Consider the following 5,528-nt stretch of genomic DNA (forward strand, 5'->3'; position numbering starts at 1 on the left):
GACAATAAATGTGCTGTTTTCAGCCACTCAGTTGTGGGGTAATTTGTCTCACAGCAGTAGATAACTAAAACAAACACATCCCATCAATAAACACGTATAGTATGTTATGCACATTGACTTTTTGATTTGGAAGAAAGTGGACTTCTGCAGAAAGTGGGCTTTCTTCTCTAATTTGCAGAGAGTGGGCTTCTGAAGTCATTCCCCCACAAATTATTTCAATCAGATGAGCTTTCCTTTCTTTTATTTTACATATGGAAACAACATGGTTGTTGACATTGTACTATCAAATATTCATATGACTTGCTAGTTTACTCTCCTTGGAGACACACACGTGTGCACACACACAGATAGAATCCCTTCAAATTATAAAATTTTAAGTTTTGTCACATGGCCTTTCACCTGCTATAATTCCCAGCATACAGCAGTTTCAAAAGATGCCAAATGGAAGTTAACAGATGCTATGGTGTGGGTAAAAAGAGAAGCTTAATTAGTATTTTTAGAGGCAAAGAGATCACGAGGTTTAATCCATATGATGGTTTTTGAATTTCTTACCTCTGCTAAATGAGTAATTGAGCTGGTAACTGATTCACTTGAACAGATGTGTCTCGATGTTGCTCTAAGAAAATATTCTGATGTGCCATCCTGGCATGTATTAATTTTAGATCCATGCATAAAAAAAGAACCAGAGGACACATGTAAACGAGGCTCTCCTTGGCTCTCACCACTCTTCTTTGGAAGAAAAGGAGACAAACTGCTTGTTCATACTAAGATTGCTTTCCTTCCGGATAACTCCAGGGTACCTTTTAACAAAAGACCCAATTTAGCAACAGAACTGATTTTAGAGGGGAACATTTGACTCCTATAGAAGTAGTTTTTACTTTTCCGCAAATACTGCTTTAGTGTTGAGCATACTCTGTGCCCTTTGTGAGAATTAAACAGCAGCAACAACCAAAACCTCCCTTATGTTTAAAAACCAATCACAATAAATACAACTGTGTTTGCTAAATAGGGTCTTCTGACTTACGATAGATAGAATGAACATATATGATGGAACACTATGCAACTGTTTCCTCCATGAAAGTATTAGAGCTGTTAAAAAGCAATAATAGAATTCAAATATCACCATTTGGCACCTCTAAAAAATAAAGAATTTAGAGACTGATCATAGATGGTTGCTGACATCACTGAAAGAGAAACAACCAGACATTATCTGCCTCCTGATGGAAGTTTATGAAACAGTTCTGAAAATAGCAAAATCCAAACTGTGGGAAACTGTCCGAACTTATAGTGGGGGACCCTGCAAAAAAACAGAATTACCCTCTGGAGGGCAAACCCTTTTTAGTACAGGCTTCTCCGGCTAGGTGAGTGTTTTAGGAACCCACCTACAATGTACCTGCTGGTGGTGTTGTGAGAGGCTGCGTTCAGCTTCAGTGAATTTTTTTTGAAGACTCAACACATTTGCCCATTTCACAATGGGTGATTTACCAGCATACCTGCCTGCACTGAGCTGTATGTTCAGCAGCTTTTGACCAAAATAGCATGACCCCCATTCCCCACTCCCCTTATTCATGCAATGTCGCCCTGAGAGACTTTTTTTTGTTTCCCTGGATGAAAAAATTTCTCAAATAGAAACATTATGCCAATGTGGAAGAGGTGAAACAAAAAATGACAGAAGCACTAAAATGCATCAAAATTGATGAGTTCAAAAAACTGTGTTTGAGCAGTGGAAAAAACATCTCGATAGGTGTATTGCATCAAATGGAGAGAACTTTGAGGGTAACATGACAGAAGTTTAAACATGTAAGAACAAACACACAATTTTTTATAAATAAATTCCAGATGTTTTGGGTCCCCCTTGATATCTGGGTCCTTAAATTCTGTTTTAAGCACTTCTACATCTTTGTTCCTTCTGTTGTAGAAATATTTAATGAATTTAACTGGACACATTACGCAGTATCTATAAGGCAAAGTTTAGGTGTACGTGATATGTTGGAAGCCTGTTTCTCTCCTAACGTAGGCTGTGTCCCTAGCAACCTTGAATAACAGACCAGAAATACCATTCAACTGCTCTCTGACACTGCAAAGTATTCTGTGGAAACTAGAAATTTCAGTGCTTTCTATATGGACCAGGCAGACAATTTGCTAAGCTGTCAACCTGCCACTCTGCGCTTGTGTCACTAATCCAACCAGTTCTGTGAAGGAAGCACAGTATTTGCTACATATGTCAAACGCAGCACTGTGCTTTGCTTTGATACTAGAACTCGCTGCAGTTTTCTTTCACTTAAAAAGCAGAAATTCCAAGTGTTTACAAAAAACATTGGTACAATTTGATTAATAATAGTTCAAAACTGTTCCCTGATATTTTCAAGATTTCAATTTTCTTTTCAGGCACACATTTCAGTCTCCAGACACTGAATAAGTAGAAATAACTTCATTCAAAATAGCAGAAAGGAATTTTGTCCATGTTAGATTGCTGTGTTTTGTTTTCTGGATTTTTTTAAATGAAGTAGGTAGTAATCAGGTGATTTATTGTTTTATGAGATTACTGTTGCAGTCTAACAATGAGTTTAGAATCCTTTACACTCAGCCTTTCCTAATTATTATCTTGGCTCTATGTGCTTTGTATTAACATCAATGGTTTGCCACTAAAACCACTCATTTAATGGAGAAAACAAATAAATAAAGATTTACAGCATAGAAACCAGAAAGAATCAGTCATGCCCTGGGTGATGTGGCTCAGTGGACTGGGCGCTGGCTGCGAATCAAGAAATTGCTAGTTCTGTTCCCATTCATGGCACATGTCTGGGTTGTGGACCAGGCCCCCAGTTGGGGATATCCAATCAATGTTTCTCTTTCTCTTCTCCCTCTTTTCCCCTCTCTCTAAAAATAAATAAGAATAAAATCAGGAAGGAAGGAAGGAAGGAAGGAAGGAAGAAAGAAAGATGAAAGAAAGAACGAAAGAGAGAGAGAAAGAAAAGAATGAGCCATCTGATTGTATAGGTTGTACATGAGAGGTATATCAGCAACTTCAAAGGACAAATCTATAAAAGGCAACATTTTTATTCTTGGTAGGATGTGAAAAAAAATCTTTATTTCAGGCCTGATGACTGTTCCCATGCCAGAGGCATAAAAAAAAAAATCATTATTCACCAGCCTTTGTCTACATTCACCAACTCTTTAGGCAAACAACATCCACAAGATAGATTCTAAGTACTGCTTCCCCTATAGAGATATTTTCATAGTGAGTGGTCTTATTTGGTTACTTCCTTGATTACTATCATTGAAATATTTGTTAGTTCAAAAATCAGGGCTTTGTTTTAAAATTTAAGATAAAGGATAACAATACAATGCAAGAATTCTTGTGAAAGTCAAACCCTTTTCATGAGCATCAAAATCTTTCATTTAAAATATTACCTTGTTTTAGGATTGTGTATAACTTGGGATGCTTCTATTATGTAAAACCCAATTCAAACTGGTTTAAACTATAAAGAAAACTTGTTGGATCTTGTAACTAGGAAGTCTAGAAGTCTGGCTTCAGGTAAGGCTTATCTACTGGTTCAAATGATATTGCCAAAGGTCCAGTTTCTCCTTGTGCTGCCTTCCTTTGACTTCATTTTTAGGTTCTATAAAAGTGGCTTCCCAGAAGCTCCAGGACCTCCTCTCCTGCTAGTAAAAGGCCAGTAGATGTCCAGATCTAATATTCTCAAATCATGGGGTAGAAAAGAAGAGCCTATGTTTCTTCTTCTAATAGACTCAAAGTCACTCAATCTCATTGGTTCTTTGGCTCTTCTGCTCAATCCCTGTAGCTAGGAGAGCTGGATTCACTGACTGGTTCATGCCCGAAGTCTGAATTTTTATACTTTTGTAGACCCATGATTTTGTTTTTCACTTGTAATACCTCATCTCATATTTTTGTTTATTAGCCCCTTGAGAGCAGCAACTATGACTTCTAAATTCCTGCCCTATTTCAAAGCACCCACAACAATAAATGCTCAACAAATGGGATTAAGTCCCATGATGTGATTATCATAATAGTCATTTCTTTGGATTAACTATTCTTTAGAACCCCCAAATACATTGGAAAAATATTAGAATCATAGGATGATGAATGTTCTCTGTAGCCCTCCCAGATTCTCCATGTCTCTCCACCATGTCCAGTGCCCCAAGAGTAGACTGGGTTCAATAGACTGCATCAAATGGCTTTAATTCCCTCTGGCTTCTACTTGGACTTGGCCAGTGAAAAAAATGCCAATAGGAGAAGTAGAAGGGATGGGAGAAAAGAGAGTATTTATTTCTTGGGTCCCTTCCTTGCAATGCTGCTTTTCTCTTGCAGGTCATAGCTCTTGTCAAACAGCCCTCTAGCAACTACAGCTATGGCTCTTCTCACACTCTGGATTCTGGGAAGCCAGCTTCTTCCCTTGTCGTTTCAGGACTAGGGATTAATTATAAATTTCACTGCTATTGCAAGTTCTTGTTGGCTTTCCTTCCCCCCACCCACACCTGTATAAATGGACCTTCATTAAATTCTCCTCAGTTGCCTTGTTTAAGTGTGCCGTGTGTGTCCTGCCAGGGTCCTAACTCATTCCCACACACACACTTAGAAAACCCAACTCAACCTGGCTTAAACCATCAATGGAATTTTTTGAATCATGTAACTGAAAAAACACAGACATCTTGTTTCCAGCCAATGCAGTAGCTCAAATGATGACATCAAGGCTATTAGAACTGGGAGGGACTTTATTCATCAGATTGGTACCTTAATTATAATTAAATCTGTGTGCAGGAGAGATGAGAGTAGGTTTTCTTGCTCCCTTTTGTTGTTAAAAACACTAAAGAATGAGGCAAGTCATTTACTGGTTGTTTCTGAATTCCATCTTAGCACTCTATAAACATTTGAAATAAATAAATGAGAACTCTCAGAGGACAAAAGCAAAAACTAAATCCACTGAAATATATAGAACCTAAAGGGAAAATAATTAGTTGGTTCATCATTTACATCTTTGCCAAATTATTAATTTTTTTCATCCTTGATTCACAGTATCTAACACAGGCCCTCCAGGGTAGGTGTTCAGTAAATTGATGAATAATGGAAAGTCCAAACTAAGTATTTTCTTTCATGGGATGCTGGAGATGGTATAACAACTGTTGTCCCTCTCTGTTCTGAAACATTTGCTGGTTCCTCCTGCCAATTTCATATAATGGAGAGACTGAGGAAAACCGAGAGCACTGCCAGAAAATGATTTATTTATAGTAAGTAACCAAAGACAGCAAAGCATGCACCAGTTTTGATTTTTTCAAATGAAAAGACTTTCACTATGGGCACAATGTTTCTAATAATACTGTAATGTCAAAGTTAAAGAACTAGATAATGTGAAGTGTGCTTAAAAGTTTCTCCTTGTGTCAAGTACTTTGTTTTTCCCTGCGAACAATGGAAAATTGCCCCCATTTAACTGAAATACTTGTACGAGATTTAAAACAACTGGCCTTCTGTCAAAAAAATTTTATCTTTTATACTTTCTAAGTTATAA

This window comes from Desmodus rotundus, chromosome 2 (assembly GCF_022682495.2).
Source record: "Desmodus rotundus isolate HL8 chromosome 2, HLdesRot8A.1, whole genome shotgun sequence".
In the NCBI taxonomy this organism is placed as follows: domain Eukaryota; kingdom Metazoa; phylum Chordata; class Mammalia; order Chiroptera; family Phyllostomidae; genus Desmodus; species Desmodus rotundus.